This window comes from Aegilops tauschii, chromosome 4, assembly GCF_002575655.3.
Source record: "Aegilops tauschii subsp. strangulata cultivar AL8/78 chromosome 4, Aet v6.0, whole genome shotgun sequence".
NCBI lineage: Eukaryota > Viridiplantae > Streptophyta > Magnoliopsida > Poales > Poaceae > Aegilops > Aegilops tauschii.
This window is the reverse complement of record NC_053038.3, coordinates 523,752,731-523,780,708: the sequence shown is the minus strand read 5'-3', so window position 1 is coordinate 523,780,708 and position 27,978 is coordinate 523,752,731. Positions and strand designations below refer to the sequence as shown.

The following is a 27,978-nucleotide window of genomic DNA, read 5'->3' as shown; positions in this document are numbered from 1 at the left end:
TCGTTTCTAAAGAAATTATTATGCTCAAATTGCAAAGTCATAAAGCTTCTGACGTTGTTTTCAATTTCTTCCAACCTTTTAAGGTAAGGATCAATGTTTTTAGGCAGGGCCATCAGGGCAAACAAGCAACAAGAAGCAAGCGAAAAAGAGGCGAACGGAAAGAGAGGGCGAAGAAAACGGCAAAGGTGAAGTGGGGGAGAGGAAAACGAGAGGCAAATGGCAAATAATGTAATGCGAGGGATAAGAGTTTGTGATGGGTACTTGGTATGTCTTGACTTGTGCGTAGACTCCCCGGCAACGGCGCCAGAAATCCTTCTTGGTACCTCTTGAGCATGCGTTGGTTTTCCCTTGAAGAGGAAAGGGTGATGCAGCAAAGTAGCGTAAGTATTTCCCTCAGTTTTTGAGAACCAAGGTATCAATCCAGTAGGAGGCCACATGCAAGTCCCTCGTACCTACACAAACAAATAAGAACCTTGCAACCAACGCGATAAAGGGGTTGTCAATCCCTTCACAGCCACTTGCAAAAGTGAGGTCTGATAGAGATGATAATATTTTTGGTATTTTTATGATAAAGATTGAAAGTAAAGAATGCCAAGTAAAAATAGATTGGAAACTTATATGATGGAAAATAGACCCGGGGGCCATAGGTTTCACTAGTGGCTTCTCTCAAGATAGCATAAGTATTACGGTGGGTGAACAAATTACTGCCGGCGCCAAAAAATCGCCTAGGGGGCCTGTTGGGGCACGGCTGGAGATGCTCTTAGTGGCAGCAATGCAACTATCCGTCCACTCAATTGAGCACCACAGAGATTGCAGTCAAGGGTCACACTTGCAGTTGCATGCCCTATGGCAGACATGGAACTGCCTCTCCACGACAAAACACCATATATTGCAATCGCGTTCAAGACATGCAGTTGTAGTCGGGGTCACACTTGAAATTGCATACCTATCGGCAGACATGCAACTATTCCTGCTGACAAAACACCAGAGAGTAGCAGTCGGGGGCGACACTTGCAGTTGCATGTCTAGTGGCAAACATGTAATTGGCCCTTCCCCGGACAAAACACCATAGAGTTGCAGTCACGTCAAAGATATGCAGTTGCAGTTGGGACGCGATAGTTACAGGTATGTAACTAGTGATAGACATGCAACTTTCCCCCTCCCTGAAAAACGCCACTGAGTTAGAGTCACGTTGAATACATGTAGTTGTAGTCTGGGCGGTTGTCCAACCATGCACCAATATTTTCAATTTTCAAAATACGAGTTGTTGTTTGATAAAAAAAACTAGAAGTAGCAAGAATCGTGCTATTAGCCAAAAAAAATTGAAAAGAGCAATAAAAAGAGAAAAGGAAAACAAGAAAAAGCTAAAGATAGAAGTAAAAAAAAGAACATCACAAGAAACACATATGAAAAATTATATTACAAGTCTTTTGTAGAAAATAAAATAAAGAAACAGTAAAAATCGATACAAATATTTGTCCCAATAGTTCTCAACTGCTTTCGTCCCCCTCTTCGAGCAGTCTGTTTCGCCCGCTGAAAAATTGCTGCCCGAAAAACAAAAATGAAAGTTCAAATCAGACAAGAAAAAAAAAGTCCTCTTAAGCCCAGCTCATAGCGCATACCTGACCGACAAGAGAGAAGTAAAAAAAACATAAGAAAAGAAACATGTGCACCACCAATTTGAGAAAAAAAAACATGTAGCTTGATAGATTCCTCTCATGTCAAATCACACACACACAGTGAGTCTAAAACAAAACCACACATACAGGATTTCGTGCACGCCCAGGAAAAAAAGGGCCTAGCAGGTAAAGAAGAGCCCCCCTCTGTGACATCCAGCCCATCACGTATCCCTGCCCAACACAAGGAGAAAAAGCAAAACAAGAAAAGGAACTGGCCAATCATGCCATAGCAGGTTGAAGCGACACGAAACAAGTAACAGCCGCGAATCTTGAAGCAATTGTCCATCCAACGCTCGTTGCGTCCTCGATTGAGATTTAGCACAACCCTTCTTTTTATTTTATTTTTTGAAGTAAAACATGCATAGAAACCGAAAACGTGTCTTTGGCAAAGACGTGAGGACGCCAACGACATCTTATATGATCGGGTACACCCGCCGCCGCCAAGTGAACCCTAGCTGAGTTCAATAGAAAAGGTAAACCCTAGCTAGCTTGCACGCGCGCCGTCACGCACCATGGCGCAATGTCCCGCTCCTACTCCCGGCAAGGTAAGCAAGCACCTTTTCCCTCCGTCTCCCCGCGTACGTACATTGTGTACCTCTTCCCCTCCGCCTCTGCTTCCCTCTGCTCCAATTGTGGCGGGGACTACAGCTGCTGTTACCGCATGCAAAAGGGACGGAGCCCATGGACGATGGCGTGCTCTGCCGCGCCTCCGATCCGGGGGTCGCCGCTGCGGGGGGCCGTCTAGCGTCTGACTTGGGAACTATTCTGGCTCCCTATATCGACACCAATTTAGTATACCACGCTGACTTGGAGTCCTGTATCTGCCATTGATTTGCTGATCTTACCATATGTAAATTCTGTTGGAATGATTGCCCTTAAAGTATGTTTCCGGACTAGGATTTGTCAGATCTTAGAATTGGTTAGCTTTGGAATATGAAAATACTGCATGTTTTCTTCCTGTAATAAAAAAGTGAACTGGGGTGTATAAGATTTAGTTGTATGTCTTAATCACAATATCTCAAAATTTTGTGATAGATAGTTTGTAAACCATGCCAGGGAGATGGAGATGTTCAGTTTTATAAATTGGATGCTTTTCTATCTACTTTATAAGTATTCTGCTTAAGAAGTATGAAGATTTAAGGCATCACAGCACAACCCTAGCCGCCCCTCCTCCTCTTCCCTTCCTCGCCGCCGCTTGAGGCAGCCACCCGGCAAGCCCGAGGCGCCAAGGATGGTGGCGGCGGGGCCTCGGTTGCCCTGACTCTGCGTGGGGAACCCCGGATCGGGAGCGGCGGCTCATTGGCATGGAACGGCCGGCTAGCAGCCGTGCGGGCGGTGGATCTTGCGTCCCGGCCACGCGGGCGGTGGGATCCGGTGGTCGTTGGCGGCCGGCGGCGGTTTCTGCGGTGGCCGGTGCGCGTGATCTAGCGCCTCCCCTCCTCCCCTATTCGGCGTGCGGGCCAGCCTTGTCGGGTTGCGCTTACTTGGGTCACTGGTTCTGTACAGGAGGCGCTGCTGGTAGCGGGGATCTAGTTTGGGCGAAATCTCTAGTCGGCCATGGCCGGCCGCGTCGACGGCGACGCCTGAGGGCGCCGTTGCCATCCTTGGAGGCGTCGGTATGGACTGATCCCCTCACTTCCCCCTCCCCTAGGTCTCCCGGGCGAAAGCCCTAACTTTGTTGGGCGGCGACGGCGCTCACGGCGTCGTTCCCTTCTTGAAGGCGCCGCTTTGGGAACCTTGGGGCTGGGTGGCGCTTGTGGGTGGTGGGCGACGGCGGTGGTGCGGCCCTATCCTAGTATGGATCTGCATCAGTTGCTTGGAGATGGACTCACGTAGGTGGAGGTCGTCGTTTGGCGTCATGGTGGCGTCGATGGCGGAGGCACCCGCCAAGGTTGGCACCTCAATCTGCTCTAAAGATGGACCAGTAGAAGATGGCGGCGACGACACATGTGAGTGCGTCGGACCGGTTTGTGACCCGGACCCGGTATGTGGCTCAGTCGGGGCCTCCAGCTTTAGATGTCAGGCTTACGTGAGGGGTCTGAGTATTTGGCTCAGCTTGCACCCCTTCATCATATGGATTGGAGTAGCGGCAGATGTTGCCAAGATGACGGATTCACGCGTATTGTTGTACTGCTTTGTAAGGTCCTCGAGAATAATCGAAAAAATGGCCGCATGCATCTCCCAGATGCAGAGACCGGGGGTTATCCTCCTTTTCTAAAAAAAACAGCATAAACGTAGTCTGAATGTTCACACTGGTCATTCATTTAGGCCATGAGTAGTCATTATGTTCTAGTTCTAGACACCCATGGATGTAACAGCAACATTTACTCCCATAGCACGTGTCTATTTGTGGGGCTTATGTGTAGCTTTATGTTATTTGTTCTATTCATTGTCGGAGATGCTGATGATCTTCTCATGTAGTGTAAAAATTATTGATGTTTGGTGTGCACATTTGTTTCAGATGCAGATCTTTGTGAAGACCTTCACTGGCAGGACCGTCACTCTTAATGTTGAAAGTTCAGATACAATCGGCAATGTGAAAGCTAAGATTCATCATAAGGAGGATTTTCAACCATACCAACAGTGTCTCATATTTTCTGGCAAGCGGCTGGAGGACGGCCGCACCTTGGCCGACTATGGCATCCAAAAGGGGGTTACCCTTCATTCTGAACCCCGCTTCCCCGGACATATTAAGATTTCTGTGAGGAGCCTTAATGGAAAAATGATGACCTCGCAGGTCCATCCATCAGATACCATCGGTGCTATGAAGGCAATGTTTTTGTTTGAACACCACCTTATCTTCAATGGGAAACAACTGGAGGAAACCCGTACTTTCGCTGATTATGATATCCAGGATGGATCTACTCTTGATGATTTCCGCCTCCATGCAGGGATGAAAATCAACATCAATGTGTTAGACAACCCTCTCTATGTTGAGAGCTCAGATACTATCGACAGTGTCAAGGCAAAGATTAATGATGAGTACGGTATCCCTCTAGCCCAACAGCGCCTCGAGTTTCACAGGATAAGGAGGACGTCCGGATTTCATCCATACTCTATCTTACAGGGCATCCGTACTTTGGCCGATTATAACATCCAGAATGGAGCCACTCTCGACCTTATCGTCTGCCACCGACCCAGGCCGATGCAGATCTTCGTCAAGAATTTGGGAGGAAAGACCTTGACGTTTAATGTTCAGAGCTCAGATACCATCCGCAGTGTCAAGGAGAAAATTCAGCAGGTGGACGGTATTGACCCGGCAAGCCAACGCCTCATCTTTTCCGGGTGGCAGTTGGAGGATAGCTTCACACTGGCAGAATACAATATCCAGCATGAATCCACTTTTCATCTTTGCCTCTGCCTTTATTCATGTGCTAAATGTCCAGGAACCCATCACTAGAGAGTGTATTACTGTCTCTGAAGCGATTTGCTCCAATCATCTTTGGTCCTACTTCTAGATATTAGTAGGTTTATTCATGTATCTATCGTGTGAGTTTCCAGTTTTGTTGCTTGATCCACGCTACGCAGCACAAAGCGAATCAATGAAGTGCACTGTTTCTTCGCAGTTCGACAATGCGCTCTGAAGCTCAGCAGATCACACAAATTATGAAAATAGCATATGCTTCCCTATCTTGTGTATGCTGTAGAGATTTATATTCCTCAGTTTGTTCCAAACTTCTCATCCCTTATGATTGATCTAGCACAATTCTCTAATATTATTTTGGAGACGACATCTTACTTGAGCCAGACGAGGAATTTTAGAAGTGATTTTAGAAAGAGTAAGTTATAATTCTTATCCCTTAGTTTGACAGTTCAGGCAAGAATTAAAAGTTTTGCCATATTCTACCTTTTATTATTTTTTTGACACATTCTGTCATGCGGATCTGTTCACCCAGCACGCTCGTGTCAACAAGTTTTTCTGCACGGCTAGTTTCCACCGGGGCTCCTTCTCTCAACTCGCCAACATCAACGCCATTCCGTCCATCATTTCCGGCGCATTCCCTGGGAAAGTCTCCCATGACCCCATCGCATGGTGGCCGAGGTGAACGTGAGAAATAAGATCATTGTTTTGCACCCGGAGTGAGGCGATACTTCATCATCGCCACTAACCTCGCTACCGGCTGATGACTCCTCACTCGACGGATTGCAACAAAGGGAGAGCTTTAGAAGAAGGCGTGGTATCGGATCTCATAGGGCCTGTCGTGCAGCAACGGGGCGCCGGCGTGGGCGCGGTGCCCCGCCCGGCCGCCCGGGTCTCGCTCCAGAAGCCTCCCGGCGGCACCAGCCCATCGCCGTATGCCAGTGGCGTCGCGAAGGTGGTGAGCAGAAGCAAGAACTTGGGCCGCTTCTTGAGGCGCTTCTCCTCCTCAGGGCTCCTCCAAGCACAAGAGTCCATCAGTATTTTTTCCCGTCGTGTCTTGGCGTAGACATGGACGGCGACATAGGCAAAGACTAGACCGAAGAGTACGGAGACGCAGATGGACGCGACCACGTCGTGGCAGCTCCCGGCGGCGAAAGCGGCCATGAGGGCGAGCAGGTCGAGCAGCATGACAGAGCGGAGCACAGTGAGGCCGACGCGGTTGCCGCTGATGCGCCAGTCCAACAGGAACATGATGATGACCAGCGAAGCAACGAAGGCGGCGGCGTTGCAGTAGAAGAAGGCAGTGTACCGGCGCGAGTAGGTGTGCACGAGCACCAGGTCGCCGATGCGAAACAGGTAGACCGCCAGTGCCGGGGGCAGGAGCAGCGGCGCCGGCGGGTGGACGGCGCCGACGTGATGCTGTGGGACGCCACCGTCGCCTCCATCCTCCGACCTGATGCCGCCCGGCGGGTTAAGGCCGGCCACGTATGTGACGCTGGCAACCAGCGTGGCCAGCAGCAGCAGGTACTTGCGCCACTTCCAGAGGAGCCCTATGTCCTGTGTCGGCTCCATTGCCATGAATGACTGCCGGTCGGGATCACAGTGTATACTGCTGCACCGTAATATATATGCCCACGATCGTTCCGGTCCGGCCGCCGTGTGGTGTGGAGAATCATGGTGATGGAGTGCCCGTGTTGTCTTCTTTTGGGAACGAATCACTGAAAGGCACGCCTTGCTTACACATTGTGGCTAATAATATATGCATTGATGCTCCATACCTTCTTCCCAGGCACAAATAATTGGATGCTCGCTTTTGGTTGGTCCCTGTCCTATGTCTCTCTCTAAATAGGATTTCGCCCCACTATGTTAATATAGCAACCATCCGATGCAGGCAAAATGATGCTTTAAGAACCGTGTGATGCAAACCCAACATTGTTTACATATAAGTAAACAGTCCAATACGAAAAAAAGCTGCATCCATTGGGCCTGACTGGGCTGAATGTAGCCTACCAAACACGTCCATAGGGATCTAGAGGAGAGGTATAGCCGACATGACGAGACAACCACCTTAGCACAATGCCTAGAGATAAGGTGTGACCAAACATCAATGCCATCTACAATGTTCTTAGTAGACATGTTACAGCTTGTCGCCTCACCTCTAAATGCCATGCCATTCCGTGCATCCCAAATCTTCCACAGAATGCGAACATGACGAAGGGCCACACATCACGATCCAGTCCATTCAAAGTGCAACAATCCCAAAGACCCTGGATAGAGTGGCCAGGAACAATCCCAAGCTGCCACCACATCCTTGCAGCGAGAGGGCAATAGATAAATGTGTGTTTCATATCCTCGAAGTCTGAGGTGCGGCGAGAACAATTTGTCATGTTGAGGATGCTTTTGAAGGCAAGGTTTGCACTTGAGGTTAGGCGGTCCCGGAAGAGTAACCAAGCAAAGATCCCCGCTTTGATAGGAGCTGTATTATGCCAAATTGCTTTGGCAGTGGGATTTCCATCTTGCTGCCTCATAAGTCATAACTAGATCATAGGCTGCCCTTGTAGGGAATTTTTTCCCGCCTCAGGCTCCGTCTTCGGCATGTAGTCCTGCAACACAAATGATAATGAGACAAGCTCATGCGAAGCCGCATGGTTTAGGCGGTTTTGTAGCTTATATTCTAAACCGAAATGCAAGATATTTGCCACCATGACCATGGGACTAGTGGAGTGTGAGGACAGTTAGGGAAAAGTGATGTTACTATCATTGGGAAGCAGTGATTCGGTGCACGCAGCTGGGCATGGAGAGTAAAATCATTTAAATAAAAAATGAAAAAATATGAACTTTTTGGACATCTAAGATGCTTGGATACGTGATGTGTGTGCAAAAATCCATGATATTTGGACATTCGAGTAGGTCACGGCAAAGAAAAAAATACAAAATCTGGCTGTGACGGAAACTTTGAAAAAGTACACTATTTGTACTTGAATTTGCCTTTTTTGCCTAGAACTCCTAATGTCCAAACGTCACAAAAAATTGCACACCCCTTCCGTACTTGATCATCTTCGATGCCATAAATAGTTAGAAAATTTTGAATTTTTTATATTTATTATTCATCAGATATAGATGAGCCCGGGCGCACACTTGAATTACGCTATCGTTATCAATATCATACTATTGAGCTGATGCTACCTCACTCCGTCGTCCACACCAACGGCCCAGCTCCGCCACCAGGGGCGCTCTTCCCCGTGAAGCCGGAGCCGACATCCCCTCCACATTCTCCGCCCTGGCGCAACCGCGGCGTCCAAATCGGACGCCGCGTCGAGGAAGAGCAGCTCTCGCCACCGCCCTAGAGCATTAAGGAGGAGCGTCTCTCGTTGCTGGAGCTGCCGCCCCGGCGCATTCTGAAGGACGAGTGCCGCTCGTCGCCTCCCCGGCGCGTCGTGAAGGATGAGTGCCGCTCGCCGCCGCCCCTGCCCAAGGCGCACGAGCGCATTCTGCACTACCTCCGCAGCAGTAGCTCCTCCTCGTCGTCCCAGAGCGCCATGATGGCACAGGAGTACGCCGACCGGGAGCAGCACCGGCGGACAGGCGCAACGCCGCGCGCCGATCCCAGTTCGAGGATTCAGACGTCCCGCCGCAACACATCGTGGCGGACCCGGACCTGGCGTACGCCTGGGCCCTCGGCTGCTCCATGATGACGCCGGAGACGGTCAAGCACCATCTCCGCCGCCTCGACGGGGTGTTGGCCAGGTACGACGAGGAATGGTCCCTCGCCGAGATTGTCGTCGCCGCCAACGACCGCTGCCCTGTTCCCCAGGCCACGTCCTCGGTGGCCGTGGCCGCACGGATCACGGTGCGGGAGGAGACAGAGAGGATCATCCGCGAGCATCAGGCGGCACTACTAGGGAAAACCTTATACACAGAAACTTACCAGTAGCGTGGGACAAAAAGAAGCGCTACTACAATTTACCACTAGCGCATGTTATCCAAATGCGCTGCAACTAAGATCATAGCAGTAGCACGTCTAACTGTAGAGGCGCTACTACTATAATTCTCCTTACTATTCTCGCCTGGGTACCTATAGTAGTAGCGTGCCTAAGGAAAGCGCGCTGCTGCTAAGATTGTTGTAGCAGCGTGTTTCGCGCAGGAAGCGCTACTGCTAAGGAAAGGAAAATAAAATGAAAAACATATAGAAAAGTAAATGAAAATGAAAGAAATAGAAAAAGAGGAAGGAAAAAAAGAAAATGTGAATGAAAATAAATGAAAAAAATAAAATAAAGGAGAAATGCGTAGCAGCAGCGGGCTTTATGGACAGGCGCTATAGCTAATGTAGCAGTAGCGCTTTCCGTGGAACGCGCTGCTGCTACTTTCCACTTAACCAACCGTTTTCTTCTTCCCCAACGCCCACTTCCCCCAAATCCAACATGCGTGCGTCTGCTGTCGCCGCCGTCATCGCCCGGCCGCCGTGCGCTCTCCCGTCGCCCTCCGCACGCCGTCGACGCCGCCCCCGACGGCGACCTCGACGCCGCCCCCGACCTCGACGCCCCCCTACATCGCCGCCCTCCGCCGTACGCCCGTCACCCCGACCCCGACCCCGTCCCCGACCTCGACGCCGCGTGCCCCTCTCCCTAACTCCGTCGGCGCCCGAGGTGAGCACGCCCTCCTCCTCCTCCTCCTCCCCTAGCTCTGCCTAGCTAGGGTTCTTAGGGTTAAATTTTAGAGTTCATCTAATTAGTTAGGGTTCATCAAATTAGATGCTAATTATGGCAGTAGTTGTTAAATAGAATTAGTTTTAGAGTTCATCAAATTAGTTAGGGTTAAATTTTAGAGTTCACCAAATTAGTTAGGGTTAAATTTAGAGTTCATCAAATTAGTTAGGGTTCATTAAATTTTAGAGTTCATCAAATTAGTTAGGGTTAAATTTTAGACTTCATCTAACTAGTTTTTTTTACTACTTTTTAGTAAGTGTTTAATAGAATTAGTAAGAAAATTAATATAACTAGTTGAACTAGTTTATTTTTAGTAAAAACTAGTTTATTTTTATTTATAGTAATTTCTTAATTGAACTAGTTGAGTTAATACAACTATTTTATTTTTAGTATGAAAATTAATAGAACTAGTTTACTTTATTAGTTAAAGCAATTATTCCCGCATCGACGTCGACGATGCCTATCCCGCATCCTCATCATCGAGTCGGCGGAGGACACCTGCGTCACCAGATGGGCCATGTCCGGGACTGGGCTACGCCGGGGTGGAACTGGGAGGCGCTACCTACCGGGGGGCGCAGGTTGATGAGGAGTCAGCCCGTCGTTGACCCAAACCTTCTTTGGTGGCGGTCGCGTGGGCCGGGACGGCCCAGAGGCTCAAGGACCCCACGGAGGTGGTGCGTCACCATGTCAGTGAGGAGGACGCGCACGTCCGTCGCTACTTGTTTGCGTTGGAGCACAAGTTCTCCAATACCTGGCAGGTTCTCCAGGGATCTCACTGGAGCTATGATCCTGTGATGGTTCCTTCTCTGTGGGTGTCCACCGCCCGCGCCGATACCCGTCGTGCGCTAGGGTTTTAGTTGTATTAGTGATGTTATATGTATGATACTATTCGGGATGTATTAGTGATAATATTCGACGTTGTACGGACGCATGAGATGATTTACTTTTGCTTATTGAATGCATGCTAATTTGAATACTTATTTATTTTACGATTTGGTTTTGCTTATTGAATACTCATGTCAATATGAGTCCTATAAGATATTTTGAAATGCATATCTTGTGTTGCTCAAATAGGATATGTGCTTGCGCAAGTGGCCGGTCATGTTTGCAGGTTACACCTCCGAGTGGCCTATGTTTTGCCGGAGTGTTGATTCATTTCCGTTCCGGCAAATTTCAGGCGCTCGATATGTCCTATTTTAGCAAAGGTCATGCCGGATTTTTCCGTGAATTTTGGCATGACTTGTGCCAGAATATGTAGGAAATATTGAGTGCCCCGGATTTGTGTGTTGAGTATCCTGGTAGTTGCCTTCGATCGATTTTCAATTAATGTTTCAACTATGAACATAGGAAATGTCTGACGACGAAAAGGATTTCGGTATTTGCGAAGACGAGCGCGGCCTGTGCGACAGAGTCTTCCTAGATGATGATAGGCGCTTCAGCATCAAGCTGGACGAGAACTTCGAAGTGGATAGAGTAAGTCACAACGACAAGTCTTTTTTCATAATTAAGCATGACATCTGCTTCATTTGCTTCAACATATAATTTAATTTTTTTACTATTCTACTAGCGTATCCCCTGCCATGCAAGAGTTTTTGTCTTGGATAAGATAGGTTTCAGTCCGTGAAAACTGCTATGGAGGTAAAGAGAGTTAACTTGAAGACCGAGCATGGTTACACTTTCCACGCAAAATTATACAACGCAGACACCTACACCTATTTTGAATCCAAAACTTGGCAAGCACTATGCAAGGCTTATGCATTTGAGCCTGAGATGGTTATCACCTTTGATATTCGCCCCGAAGATGATATTGAAGGTAATATCGACATCTGGGTCCTTGTGCAGACGCCTCCAGTTATACCATTATGTGAGTTTCTCAACCATATTTATGTCTTTGATATTGTTTATTCAAAAATAGTTGACAACTAATTTCTATTGACAGCTTATTTTCATTCAAGCAAACATGTCCGGCGCTTGGTAGACATGACCGTCCACTGTCCCGGGGCTGAACTAAACTGCGAGGAGATAGGTCATTATGTTTCATGGCTTGAGGATCTTCATACTGTCAAGACAAAATATTTTTCTGGACTTAAAAATCTTAGTACTCAAAACGTGCGACCAATAGTGTTCGTACTGAACTATGGTAACATCTATTTAGGAAAGATGGTAAGATTTTTACTATTTGTCCTCAGTGCATCTTTTGCATACATTATTTTTTAAGTTAAACTTCATTGCTAAGTATGTTACTATACGATGTTCTTCAACAGGGACTTCTGATGCCTCATTGGATCGAGACTAAAGATCGCATTAGAATTGTTAGCTTACGGTCAAGATTTTCTACAATGCACTTTAGTGCATTCAGGATTTCTAATAGCGAGGAATGCTTAATAGTGAAAGACTGGAGCAAAATTGTGAACGATCGCAGAGAAGTACTAGGGGGCAGCAATCAAAAGCGCAGCCCACGATTAGGAGATATGTTCATCTGCATGCTCCAACTTGATGAAGCAGGAGTGCTACACATGTTTTATGTTATTTTAGCTGAGAGAGAGCAGCAGGAGTGATTAGCTAGCAACAAATGAGTTATGATGATTAAATAGCTAGTGTTGGTGGTAATGATTATGATGATTATTATTAGCTAGTGTTGGTAGTGATTAGATAGCTATCGCAGCTAGTGTTGGTGGTGATTAGCTAGCTAGAATGAGTTTCAAGATGATGATGTGTGCTACACTATAACTATGAAGATTAAATAGCTACTGTTGGTGGTAATGACTATGATGATGATTAAATAGCTTGTGTTAGCGGATTAGATTCAAGTGGAGGCAACATGTGGTGCACATCGAAAGTACTACTAGTCCAAACTAGATCAAGTTTGCATTAGTAGTATACTTTTGACATGCACCACATGTTCCCTCCACTTAAACCTAATCCACCTTCATTTGACACACTGTTATGGACATATTGATATAACAACCTCATAATTGGTATTGTACCAAAATTTGTATAACGGCGTATAAATACACTAAAAATTAAAAAAAATGAGAAAAAAAATACTAGTAGCGATGGAGAGTAAACACGCTGCAACTAGCTATATTAGCAGTAGCGCTGGAGTGAACAAACGCTGCTGCTATATGTCTTAGCAGCAGCGCGCGCAGCACGCGCTACTGCTAAGGAATAGCTGTAGCGCCTTATCAGTAGCGCGTCCTACCGCGCTACTAATAGGCAAAATACCCGCGCTACTGCTAGGGTTTTCCCCAGTAGTGCGGCTGCCGGGAAGCCCTGCCGCAACGCCGCCATCTTCCGCTGCCCCAAGCCCGACGATGATGACTCAGATGGCGGGCAGCCAACGATGATGCAGGAGGAGCCGCTGGCCAGCCCGGCAGTGGCGGAGCCAGCATTTTCGACATGGGTATGAAGAGTCAAAAAAATAATTTTCTGCACAATAATGTATGACTTAAAAAAGTTCATAATAATAACAACGAAACTATAAATTACTCTTTGGTTTTCAAACATCGATAGATACCGGTGTTGGTGTTGATGTCGAAGTTATCTTCAACGCCTTTGAAGCTCTGTCCCATCAACGCTTCAAATCACCGCACTTGTTCTTCAGTTTTAATATCTATACAAAAAGAAATACATGTTTTAAAAGGTAGTGAGATGGTGGCATCGCGGACAGTCTTACAAATTTGAATGTTCATAATTCTGGATTTTAGATGGATAAAATATGAAAATTCAACCTGTTTTTCTTGAACTTCTGCACAAGTTGTATAGAGCCAATGCAAATCACGCTCAAAATTGACTGGATGCTACAATAGATTAATAAAAAATTAAAATTAGAGAATGAAGATAATCATCTATTCTTTACTAACAATTCGAAGATATAAAAATTAATAACCTTGCAAAAAAATATATAAAAATTAATAAACACTCAGAAGAAACAATCAGACGATATGATGGGCGAACTGCGCACGCCCCGGTTGACGACTTGTCTGGTACTCCCTTCGTTCCACAATACATGCCTTTTATTTATCAAAATATAGATGTATCTAGACATGTTTAAGTATATAGGTACATCCATTTTTGAACAAATGAAAGTCAAGTATTTTGGAACGGAGTGAGTAGATGGCAGATGCGCCCAGTGTGTGTGTACTGGGAAGGAGGACGTGGGCAGGCCAAGCAGATCGATCGGCGAGAGGCGGGATCCGCGACGGCCGAAAATTGATGCGGCGATTTCTTCGGATGGCTGACGGCGGAATCACAGGCTCGAGGCGTTGCCTTTTCTTTTGAGCGATCGAGGCGCTGGCTCGGTGTGCTGGGCTTCGATCAATCAGCCAGCATTAAGCGTCAAGGATAAGGCCCAGTAGCAGAGTACCAGTCCAATATAGGCCCATGCGGCGCTGAATCGTTCTTTCCATCGTTTCTACGTACAACTAGACAGCCACACGATCTAAAAAGGCATACAGGAGCTTATATACTGAAACTTTCTTGCAAAAAACATTGGGCATGCATTGCATACCCTTGCATTAGCCTAGCTCCGCCCCTGCAGCCCGGCATGGTCTACAAGGTCACCGTGAAGTATAGGATAGTTTTGGGTTTTAGTTTTAGGTTTTTAGTTCATCGGACGCAATATCGTCCGGTTTTATGTACAAGTTATTCTATTTTCAATGAAATTCGTCGTGTTTATATCAAAACTCGTCCAATTTAATCGAATTCCATCCGGTTGGCTCGAGTTGTTGTGAAAACGATTGCGTCTCTGGTTGGATGGCGTCCTTCTGCATCTTTGTCGCGAACTGATCCCCTGTCTGTGGACGGATGCGGAAGAAAATTTGTTGATTGCCACTGGAGAGCCTAAGTCAGTAACAGCATGCCTGGGTCATATAGTACGTATCCTCCTGTCTACCACATGGTGGTGGCCGGCCAAGTACCCAGCCAAGGCTCAGCCCCTCGACACCAGGAAAGGCAAATGTTGAAGAGGCTATGATGGTGGCCGGCCAACCACCGCACACCTGTGCTCGTACCGTCAGAAACCCTACATCGAACATATACTAACTCACTGTATGTTTCCGGCGCACTTACTATTGAACATGGCCAGCTCTTGCTAGAATTTAATCGTGTAGTACCACGTCTCTTGTATTACCACGACACGACTGTGGTCGTGGCCCTTGCTTATTCCCCACAGTACGTACAACGCTTTCAATGCTCCATAGTATCAGAGTCCTTTTACGATGCAGATCAGATGCAATACACCCCCATAGCATGTATTATACGAAGTCCAGAGGGGCATTTTTGGTAAAAACAAACAAACAACGTAGGGGCTCCCTCTTAAAACGCGAGCGGAGGCCATCCTTCCTCGCCACGGTCGCCGCCCGCCGTCAATCAATTCGGTGCGATCCTAGCTCCTCAGTCCTCTGCGTGTATTTCTAGCCACGTGGTGAGCCGCTACCTCTTCCCCCCTTTCCCCGTGGTTGTTTGCATTCTCTAGCTCACCTCTCCGGCATGGCCGCATCTCGATATGGCCATGCATGTCCTCCGGGGCCAAAGCCGTGGTTGCACAACTAGGTGTCATTCCCAGTGCTGGCGGCCTACTGCAGCACTAGGATGAAGCCGGCTGGCCAGGACGGCGAGGCCCAATTTTGCGACCTCATCCACCTCATGGCCAAAATTTAGGTATGTGGGATTATTGATCTTGTAAAATTGTTCCAGGAAATCATTTGATTATAGATATAGTTATAAAACAAACTAAAGTTGTATCCCCTCAATTTGACTGATTGGTGAGACTTGGTTGGTTTTGGTTTGGGAGGCAATAGAGAGATGATATTGTATTAAATTTTGATATTAGTATAGACAATTCTAGCTTGTGTTGGTGGATATTTATGACGGTGGCTTCTTCATGTGCAATTGCTGGATTGGATTAATCTATGAGACAGTGCGTATGAGTGATTTATTGACTTGGACTGGTGGTTTACATAATATTTAGATTCAAAGGGGAGATCGACTATTTGAGGATTAGTGTAAATTCTTATTATGGTGATTTAGCATTGTAACACTAACTAGTGAATTGGATAGCCCGCCAAATAATGTTTTCATTGAAAATTTTATTTGCAGCAACATAGGATTGAGAACCATTTTGCACTGGCCCATACATCCACATATATAAATTTCTAGAAAACTGTTAAATTTGCATGTTACTTCTTCTTACGATTATATAGTGGACATGACTGTTCAAATTTTGTTCATGTAATTTTCTTCTGTTTCGTAGGGCTATGACATCGCATGATGAGTCAGCTCATTACTATGCCCAACTGCTGGTCTCGCGACGTGGTGGTTCCCAACGATGCTTCCCCGCCACACTCTACCTATGGTGCAAAGATGGATTTGAGGAGGTTGTAGCGCGACCTCCCTGCCGTGCCACACAATGGCAGTTTCAGCACCGGTGGCTCGCCTCCAGTACTTGCTATACTTTTTTTCATCTGTTCTATATCATTCGTCCCCATACCGTCGGGGAGTAGAATTCAGATTTGAATTTCATTTTCGTAATTTTGAAACAAGAGAAGCAAATAAATAATTTTAGGTGTTTTCCTGTGTGTTTGATAACTGGGGACGAAGTGGATAAAAAACGATTCAGTTTGACTAATTCACATCTAGATGTTTTTTAAGGATGTCACATCTAAGCTCTCACAAATACATAATGCAGCAACAAGAAACAAAAAAAATAAAAACAAAAAAAAATAGACCACAAACAGAGTGAACATCAAATTAGATGTGACATAGTTATGTCACATCTAGATGTGTACTAGACAGACCCAAAACGATTTATCTCGATACCCGACCGGCGCCTAGTGGTTCCCATTCGGCATTGGTTAGCTTTTACAGGAATCTTTCTTATAAACTGGAAAGGTCTCCTTGGACGAAAACGTACGTTACCAGGACGCCTTCGCCATGTTATTTATATAAGAAGAATCAGGGCGCCACCGCCCGCCAAGCTCTAAACCCTAGCTTGCACGCGCGCCGTCTTCTGCTCCTACCCCCGGCAAGGCAAGCAAGAGGCCTCTGTCTCTCCCGCCGTACCTGGTACGTATGTGCCGCGATCCGGGTTCTCTAACAACTAGCTCCAACTGTGGCGGCCACTGCAGGTTCCCGAACGAGACAGCCGATGGGCGACGACGTGCTCCGCCGCGCCTCCGTCCATCCTCTCGACGCCGACTCCGGGGGCATGAAGGACAAGGCTGGCGCTTCTCCACCCGGACGCTGATTTTGATCCAATCTCGTTCCCTGTGAGTTACAGCATATTCTATTACTCCCTCCGTTCCTAGATGTACGGTGTATAGTTTTTTGTGAAAAAAATTCAGATTATAAGGTGTATTGCTTTAGTTAGACTTTATCCCTACACAACCTACAACCCACACATGACCTCCATAGAAAAAAAAAAGATGGCACATCCCTATAGGTTAATTGTTGGCTCCGCCTTCTCGCAGCGCCAATTCTTCTTCTTCCTCCTCCTCTCAAATCTCTCTTGTGGTTTCTTTCAAGAACACACACATAGACACACAATGGTGGAAATCAGGAACACACACACGCACGCATGTACCAAGGAGGAACACAAATAGGCTTTGCCATAGGCTCTCTTCCTTGGCTATCACAATGGCTACATTTTTGCTTATGCCCTCACGGCTGCCTTTTCTCATTCATCTGATCACCTTATAAATAAGTACGAGGGACTCACTAACCCGGCCGCCATGCCCGGCGACTAACAGCACACAGCCACGCACGTACTGGCCAGCCACCACACTCGGCACTGCTAACTCCCACTAACAAATTCCTGCATGCATGCATGTCCAGCCATCCACTCAACAGCAACGTCCTGGCCCAGCATGTGATACGGCTTACAACTAACTACTTGCATGCATCTGACTCCGCTAAGCACACAAATTACACAAAGTATTAGCTTGCATGCACACACATGAACACGTCTGTATAGGTGCACACTGCCGCAGCTACTACTATATGCACGACTTGAAAAACATGAAATAATCTATCAACAAGATTAACCTAACATTAATTAGGAAAAAGAAGATTACATGTATAAGTGCATATCCAAGACAATCTTGTTCAGTCCTTTTATTCATTCGTTCGTGTGAACCGATCTAGCCGCCTCTCTTCGGTCATTCACATGGAGAATCAGCACGACACGAACTCCTATACGCCGGCCACCTCGCATCGCATGCAGCTGGCGACATCCATGGAGCCGGCCACCTTGCGTTTCGTGCAGCCGGCGACTTAATTTCTCAACTAGAAGGATACCAAGCCGGCGGACTGTGTTCCCGTGGACGGGGAGAAGGTAAAGCCTGGCTGGACTTAATAATTAATTGCCTCACAAACATGGGTTCCTATGTGTGTTCCGACTGCGGCGAGACTCCAGTTTTGTTCGAGCCGCCGTCAAGCGAATCTTCACCGAGCAGGTCCGAGAATAAATGTAGTGACGATGAATAGCATGGAAGCGACTTGGACGCGGGATTAAAAATTAGTGAGTTTGTGAAAATGAAGTATGCGTCAGCGGACATGTAATAGTTGATCGACAGCATAAATAAATTTATCATGGTACATCTTTATGCCATCGTAAACAGAGGTACCATGATAAATTCATTTATGCTGTCGATCAAATATTACATGTCCGCTGACGCGTACTTCATTTTCACAAACGCCCTAATTTTTAATCCAGCGTCCGAGTCGCTTCCATGCTCTTCATCGTCACTACATTAAAATCGAGTCTTGCCGCGGCCGAAACACATGTAGGAACCCATGTTTGTGAGCCAATTAATTATTGGGTGTTTCATTGTTCCAGCCACTTGACACACTTGAAGCATGGCATGGCCGCCAACTTCATCTCATCTTTTCCCAAATGGAACGGAAGTCGGAGGGTTTTATCTTCTCCCCGTCCATGGGAACGAGTCCCCCGGCTTGTATCCGAGAAGGGAAGTCGCCGGCTGCATGGAATGCAAGGTGGCGGACTACATGGAGATCGCCAGCAGCATGGGATGCCAGCTGGCCGATGGATAGGAGTTCGTGTCGTACTGATTCTAATGAACGAAGAGAGGTGGCCAGATCGGTTCACACGAGCAAATGAATAAAAGGACTGAACAAGATTGTTTTCCCCTAAAGCTAAGGGCCGGTGGGATATGCACTTGAGGTCATGCGTGGGTTGTAGCTTGTGTAGGGGTAAATGTGCCAACTAAAGGAATACACCTTGTAATCTGAAGTTTTTGACAAAAAATTATACACCCTACATCTAGGAACAGAGGGAGTATTTAGGAACGGATGGAGTATATGCATAATATAATGTTGTTTCTTCCTTTGCTTGTAGGGCATCATAGCATAAACACAGTCCAGGGCAACAGTTACGTCAATATATATAACATGTTGAATAGTTTTTTGTTTTGAAAATGTCGCCGCAGAAAAAGGCTCCCTAGCTACCTGAATATTTTCATTGCATTTTATAAGAAAACATCAGAGAGGTTGTAGGTTTAACTTGCTTAACCTATCGAACTCGCTCGTGTCAAAATGCGGAATCACCTGACGTGTATATCTATAAATGTTACTAGTTCTAGACTTCTAGTATCTGATTGAGTTTCTAATACTATAGTAGTCTGCATGCAATAGCCTTTTGTCTAAAATCAGTGATGCTTGGTGTGCCCGTTTGAGATGTAGATCATTGTTAAGGCCCACACTGGCAGGCGCATTGTTCTTGATGTCAAGAGTGTAGATACTATTCATAACGTCAAGACCAAGATTCATGACAAGAAGGGTATCCCTCCACAGCAGCAGTGTCTCATATTTGGTAGCAGCAAGGAGCTGGAGGATGGACGGACCTTGGCCGACTACAGCATCCAAAAGGAATTCTTCCTTCATCTTATCCCTCGCATCCGCGGATGGATGGAGATTTCTGTGGAGACCCTCGACGGCAGGGTGATCACCCTCCAGGTCGACCCATCAGATACCATCATTGCAGTCAAGGTAGAGATTCAAGCTCAACATCACCTTATCTTCAACGGGAAGCAACTGGACGACAGGCTTATATTGGCTGATTATGGCATCCAATATAGGCCCATTCCTGACTTTCGTTACCAGCTCCAGGAAATGATGAAAATATGCATCAGGACGCTGGACAACTCTCTGTATGTTAAGAGCTCAGACACTATCGACAGCGTCAAGGCCAAGATTAATGATGAGTATGGTATTCATCCAGGCCAGTAGTGCCTCATGTTTGACAAGACGACCATGACATCCCCAATTATTCCATACTCAATCTTACAGGGCTGCCATACTTTAGCCGATTATGGAATCCAGAACGGAGCCACACTCAGACCATGTCGTCTGTTACCGACCAAGACTGATGGAGATCTTCGTCAGGAATTTGAAAGGGAAGGCCCTGACGTTTAAGGTTGAGATCACAGATACGATCCGCAGTGTCAAGGAGAAGATTGAGCAGGTGGAACATATTGACCTGGCAAGCCAACGCCTCATCTTTGCCGGGCGGCAGCTGGAGGATGGCTTCACACTGGCGGAATACAAGATCCAGGCTGAATCCACATTTCATCTTTGCCTCCGTCTTTATTCATGTGCTACTAAATGTCCCGGAACCCATCACTAGAGAGTGTATTAATGTCTCTGAAGTGATTTGCTGGAATCATTCTTTGGTCGGACTTCTACAAATTAGTAGGTTTATTCCTGTATCTATCGTGTGATTGTTTCCAGTTTAGTTGCTTTCTCCACGGCCACGCTACACAACACGAAGAAAATCAATGAAATGCACTGTTTCTTTGCAGTTTGGTAAATGCAATCTGAAGCTCGCCAGATCACGCAAATTAACTTCTGCTTCGGTACACCCCCCCTAAACACAAAGACGGCTCAGATTAGCCCATACCTCTTCATAAGTAAGGGCATGATAGGCATTTTTTATAAACTCTTTTTTTTTTTTTGAGAATCACGTATACGCTGTACATTAACGGACGTGCACACCCTGCCGTGCTGGGCTGGCCCATTCAGCACATTCATCCTTTCTTTTTTTTTTGAAACCGCAAAAAAGATGCTTGCTGCAGGATTCGAACCTAGGTCCTTCAACAATTAGCACAGCCGCAATAACCAGCTAGGCAACCAGACCTCTAGTATCAAGTAAGTTTTTTTATACTTGAAATACAACATTGGAAAAGCGCAACATTTTCTGGTTGTTTTTTTTCATTTCTTTTTTGTCTCTTAAATGCGTGAAGTTCTTATAATTCGTGATTTTTTTAATCGAAAATGACGACAAAATTTCAAATTCTTGAATTTTTCTTTCAAATCAGTGAACTTTCTTTCCCCAAAATTGATCAGTTTTCTTCACAAATTCGTGAACTATCTCGCAAATTCGCAATTTGTTTTTGAAAATTGTTGGTCTTTTTTATAAATTAATCAACTTTGTTTCTAAATCAATGGATCTTTTAAATTTTGTTAATTTTTTTCCAAATCAATGAACTTAATTTGAATTATTGATGAACTTTTTTCAGAAATCAATAAAAGAAAAGAAAAACAAAATAATATAGAAACCCATGTAAAAACTGAAGAAAAAACCAGCCCAGTTGAAAAGGAAAACCAGAGTCTTTCTTTTTAGCGTTATATTTGACGCACTACAAAAGATGGAAAAAGGAAACTTAGACCATGATCAACGGAGGTGTTTGAGTAGGCGAGATGGCTCCGTCTAAGAGCACATCGTTTCCCGACATGCAAATGGCCCCAATTTATTTCATGCCTTGTATGACCAATTCAAGGCACCGTGCCAAGTTGTTTTGGTTTTTGACAAATTTTACATTTTTCGTAGTTTTATCGGTAAAAAATGGTCGATAATGGGCGGCCGTATCGCAACTTGCATACGGTGTCAGAAATCGTACAAACCTGGCATGGATGACTACCATGGTCATGCCCACCTGCATGAAAAGGTTGGGGTCATTTTAAGAATGTCCAAAAATAGCCCATTTTTAATGAAGGGGTGTTCAGGTTGGCTAGAAGGCCTCTACCTGAGGGTGCGTTGTTTCTCAACATCCTTCTAAAGGCCTAATTTTTCCACCTCCTTCTATGATCAAATCAAGGCACCATGTCAAGTTGTTTAAGTTTTCTACAATTCTTTCAATTTCTAGAGTTTTCTCGGTGAAAACAACCTGATAAATGGCCGGACGTGACACAACATGCATACGTTGTGGAAAATTCATTCAAACCTGGCATGGATGCCTCCATGGGCATGCCCGTCTACTGGAAAAGGTTGGGGTGATTTCATGCATGTTCAAAAATAGATCATGTTCAACAGAGGGTGTTCGGGTAGGCGAGAAGGGTCCATTTGAGAGCATGTTTTTGCGGCATCCATTAACTCACCACAAATCTTTCCATGATCTTATATTACCGATTAAACGCACCATGCCAAGTTGTTTTGGTTTCGACAAATTTGACTTTTCCGGGGTTCTCTCGGTTAAAAAAGGTAGATAAATGGTCGGACTTGTCGCAACTTGCATATTTTGTCGAAAATCATTCAAACCTGGCACGGATCCTTACCACAGGCATGCCCCTTGCCTGCAAAAGTTGGGGTCATTTAAAAAATGTTCAAAAACTAGACCATGCTCAATGGAGGATGCACCCGGATGGGAATGACCATGGTAGGCAACCATGATAGGTTAAACAATTTCGACACCGTATGCAAGTTGTGACATGTTCGACCATTTTATCGATCTTCTTTTACAAAGGAAACTCCAGAAAATGCAGAATTTGTTGAAAACCAAATCAACTTGGCATGGTGCCTTGAATTGCTTGTAAAAGGCCATGAAAAAAAGTCGGATCCATTTCTTCATCTTTTTTGGTGGGGAAATTGGGGCCATTTCAAATATGTTGAAAAATAACGTGCTCTCTGATGAACCGTTCTGACCTTACCGAATAATCTCCATTGAACATGGTGTTTTTTGGACATCCTTGAAATGACCCCAACTAATAAATACTAAGGGATAAAATTGAAAACAGTAAGTGTTTTTTAAAACATTTAATAAATATTTTATATTTTTATTAAATCACTAGTTTAAAAAGTTAGTTACAACTTGTATTTTGGTATTCAAAAAAGAGAAAAATGAATTAATAGAATAAGAAATCAAATGAATTAATAGAATAAGAAATCAAATGAAAAAATAGAAAATAAAATAAAATGCTTAGGCCTTGGCCCAACTAGGCGACGACATTGCTCTCGTCGGGCATGTGTTGGGCCGGTCCAAGAGCTCACGGATTTGAAAGGTTCATCAATTGTTTTAAAAATATTCATGGATTTGAATATTTTCACAAAAAATCAAAACAAAGTTCACTATGAAATTTGCAAAAAAGTTTTCTCGGTCTTGGGAACCTCTGGTTTCCTGTTTTGGGACCTTCTCGGAGGTCGTGAACCGTGTTTCTCTTTTTCTTTTTATCTTCTCTTGTGTTTATTTGTTTGTCTTCTTAGACTTTTCGTTTATTATGTTTATATTTTCTATTTCTCATATATTTAAATTTTTCAGAATTCATTTTTTTCATATTTTTCTGGAATTCCATTTTTTTACTTTTTTCAAAAAATGTTCGTGTTTGATTTTTTTTTATTAAAAAAGACTGTTCATATTTTGACATTCTGAGCATGTTTGAAAGGCATGAACATTTGTTTTAAAATTTATGTACAATTTTTTAAAATACAAATATTAGTATTTTATGCAGGAAAACTAGAAACCCTAAAGAAAACCGTGCAAAAAAAAGAGACATAAACTAAAGAGTGGAGGTGCTGTGTTTTTTTCTTGGGTACAAGAACGGGAAAACAAGCTAAGAAAGCAAATCTGATGTGCTGTGCCGGATGGTTTGTGCAGTTACACGAAGTGCGTCGGGGCTGTGGTTCGAATCCAGCCGAGGACATTCATTTTTTGACAATTAAAACTAAAAAAATGTAAATGGGCTGAGCCCATGAGGGAGGGCTGTTCGCCGGGTATTATACGAACCTACAGCGTATATACGTTCTATGTAGGAAAGTTAATACAATTTGTGAAAAGTCCATACTATCCTTTATACGTTTTATGAGGGGGGTGTACCGAAGCATTTCTCTTATGAAATAGCATATGCACACTACTGGAAAATCGTTAGAAACTGAGTCTTTTGGGATACACCGATAGCCAAAGCAGGGGCTCTCGGCAAACATGTCATACGCTGAGAGCCGTACTCGACAAACAATGGAGCACGGAAAATACCCGACGTTACCGAGAGGCAAGTAAAACGGACTCAGCAAAGAGAAGGCACTCGGCAAAGGCGACAAATGCCGAGAACCATACAATAAGGTCGCAAAGAATTGTTTCATGCATAATTCAAGCAAAGTGATCTTATTTTCTTTCCAAAGCCGCTCGAGTGATTTTGATGAACTTCTCCCTTATTAGCCTACTGATGTACGTCATGGGATTCTATAGTCTATATGAATCCCTGCATCATGAGGTCACCAAACTCCTCTCCAGATTCTTCTGGGCTGGAGAGAACAATAAACAGAAGTACCACATGGTGAAATGGTTTGAGATCTGTAAGCCTAAAGACCAAGGAGGCCTTGGGGTCATATCTTCCAAGCGGATGAATATTGCCCTCCCCTCCAAATGGCTTTGGCAGATTCAGACCGATGAGGGCGGCCTTTGGCTTGAGATTATCTGGGCAAAGTACCTTCGCGGGCAACCGCTGGCCTTCGTCCCTAGATCTGGAGGGTCCCAATTCTGGCGACCGGTGATCTGTCTGATGCCGGTCTTGCGCATTGGGACCTTCATTAAAGTGGGCACCGGTTCCGGCACCCTATTTTGGCTGGATAGATGGTCCGGGACCCGTCTCTTTGCAGAACGCTTTTACGCATTATTCTCGATTTGTGTCCGCCCTCAACTCTCGGTGGCAGTGGCTTTAGCTGGCCTGGGCGCTATTGCCTTCCGCCGTACCTTCGGGGCGGTGGAGCTCGAGCAATGAGATGAATGGCTCGAGTGTATTTCCCTCCACCCCCCCTCCCTGGAGCCCGACTCGCTGTCTTGGCATCTCGAGCCAAGTGGCCGATTCTTGACTAGATCCCTTTACCAGGCGATCGTTCCCACCCCTGGCCCGGTGGAGCTCTCGGTACTTTGGGAGATCAAACTCCCCTTGAAAATCCGCATATTTCTCTGGCAATGGGTCCGAGGCCGCCTCCCCTCGAGCACGGAGGTCCGAAAACGTAATGGCCCTGGGGATGGCCTCTGCCCCATTTGTTTGGTACCGGAAGACTGCAACCATATCTTCTTCCGGTGCCCTGCGGCACAGTTTCTTTGGAGCTGCTTCCGGGAAGTGGTTGGCGGCAATTGGTGCCAAGACAACCTCCTGGACTTGTTTGGGGAGGTCCTTAGGCTCCCTGGCGCTAGTCGCGCCCCCACCTGGGTAGGTTTGGGTACCCTGGCATGGACCCTCTGGTGTACCCGCAATAAACTAGTCATCGAGCATGTGATTCCATGCCGTGTGACTGATGCAATCTATAAAATGTGTGGCTTCTTACAGCTCTGGAGACCGCTTAGCAAGCGGCGCGACCGAGACATCATCGACAACATCATTGCGGGTCTTCGTTCCTCGGTGTCGGCATTTGCTCCTCCAACACCACCACCTCCCGAGCCGGATTAGCTTTTTTAGCTTTGTTTGGGGCTTGTCCCGATGTGCCCCCAGCATGACTTTATGACTTGTTTGTACTCTGCACTGCTGTGTTGGATGCTTGGTTCGTTGCTTTATAATATAAAGCGGGGGAAAACCCTTTTTCTTATAAATTATAAGTAGTCTGATCTTATTTGTTTCTCATGTTGACCAGCGTATGCAAAGTGATCAAGCTTAATTATGAGATAGCCGTCTCTCATAGAAGTGATACCTGGCTTTCATGGACTATTAGTTACCGGCAAGGAAGAACCTTTAGAGGATCAAGATGGTTCCTAAGTCCACTTCCAATGCAAAGGTGCTTAGATAAGATGCTAAGTGTATTAAATAGCTTAGCAACTCAACTCCCCAATGCATATATGCTTAACTTGTTGTTGCTAAGCTCACTCTATTTAATGATCTATCACCTAAACTCTTTCATGCACTGGTCCGCTTCTTTCACTTAAGTGGTTTGCCAAGATTCACGCGTTTGGTATTGGTTCTTCCTGGGGTTATCAAAGTGCTCTCTCTCCTCGTTAATTGTTGTGCCATGTCATTTTTTTTTTCTTAGATGGCGTGCTTAGCACCTGTCCACCATGGAGAATTGGGAAGGGCCTAATTTCCAACTCTCAGATACGTATTTACTATGACACGTGCCAGGCAGTGGCGGAGCTTGAAGCTCAGTCTCGGGCGGGCTGGCTAGGCTAAATAGCCGGAAATAGTCAGTAGACTCATTTTATAAGGCTCCACATGTATATGTACAGTGTATACATTTTGAAATGTTGGGCGGGCCGCAACACGGGCTGGCCCCAACGTAGCTCCGCCAGTGGTGTCAGGCCCGACCATTTTTAGGGTCCGCCTGCAATATCCGAGACATTTGTTGCAGGATGCCGGATGCACCCATTAAAATCCACAGAAAATCATACGATGCAGGAATTCCACGGGACAAGGCATAGTGTTGTGATATGGCAAGTCGCAGTGGTGTGGTAAAATTTTGAGTGCTTTTCACAAAAGTCTGGCCGAAGGTTGCTCAAAACTGCACCATCTTCGAGGTTCAAGCTATCGAGAGGGAACATGTCCGGATTGTGAAGAAAGTGTAGGACCCATTGCTCCATTGGCCTCGAAACTTCTTATGCTATGAAAGGAGGACATCACTTAACAAGTGCCAGGCCTTGGCAATTTTGAGCTTGAGACATTTATTGCACTCATAGGGTTTCAACACCGGAAATTACAGATCTGCATGGCGGCCACATGAAATCTGGTCTAGAAGCGGTTTGGAAAATCTTATATGTTGTCTTTGATACATGCATAGGCTTTGTGCAGCCGAAGGAGGGGCAGGCCCCACCACGAGGGGGGGCGAATGTGTCTCAGCGACATGCTAGATGCAACCGATTAAATCCACGAAAAATCTTACGATGCCCGAAATCCTCGGGACCTGGCACGGTGTCATAATCGGGCCACTCTAGGGTGTGTTAATAGTTTGAGCGCGTTTCGCAGAAGCCTGGCCGGAGGCCGCTTGTAAACTGCATCATCTTCAGGGTAGTATCAAGTTGTTGAGAAGGAACTTGTCCGGTTTGTGAAGGAAGTGCATGACCCATTGCTTTGTTGGCCTCAAAGCTTCTTGTGCTTTCAAAGGAGGCCATCGCATGACACGTGCGAGGCCTTGACAATTTTTGGGCCCACTTGCAATTTTTTTTACCTATATTGCACTCACGAGGTTTCAACGAGGGAAATCGCAGATCTGCACGGCAGCCACATGAAATCATGTCGAAAAGCGGTTTGAATAATCCTATATGTTGTCTTTGCAACATGTGTAGGTCTTCTGTAGCTAAAGGCGGGGCAGACCAATGTTGCCACCGTAAGTGGCGACTGTGCCTCGGCGGCATACGAAATGCAGCTGTTTAAATCCACGGAACATCATTCGATATCCTCGGCACCCGGCACGGAGTCGTCATATGGCCACTATAGGCTGTGGTAAAAGTTTGAGCTCGTTTCACAGAAGCTTGACTGGAGGCCGCTTGTAAACTGCACCATCTCCATGGTAGTATCTAGTTGTCGAGAGGGAACTTCTCCGGTTTGTGAAGCAAGTGCGGGACCTGTTGCTTTTTTGTGCTCTCAAAAGAGGCCATCGCATGACACGTGCTAGGTCCTAGCATTTTTCGGGCTTGCCTACAATATTTGAGACATGTATCGTTGCACTCCTAGGGTTCAACATTAGAAATTGCATATCTGCATGGCGGCCACATGCAATTATGTCCAGAAGCGGTTTGGGAAATATTATATGATGACTTTGCAACATGCATAGGCTTTGTGTAGACGAAGGAGGGGCAGGCCCAGTGATCGGGGGGAGGGGGGATTTACGTTGGCGGCATGCCGGATTTTTTAAAAAAAGACATCCTTATCATCTAGTGGTTTAAAAAAATGAATATCATACAATGCATCATTTGGTTGGAGAAAAATTTAGAGACTTTCCCGAGACCAGCTCTCAGAAAAAGTTCCCTTTCACGGGTGAGGCTCTTGGGAAATGTCCAGGCCTAGATCTCAGAAA

General features: G+C 45.8%; 1 pseudogene; it reads left to right on the top strand.

The window, feature by feature from the left end:
* The first annotated feature begins 4,140 nt into the window (after positions 1–4,140).
* On the top strand, positions 4,141–20,551 carry LOC109787600 (polyubiquitin-like; annotated as a pseudogene).
* Positions 20,552–27,978: the final 7,427 nt, after the last annotated feature.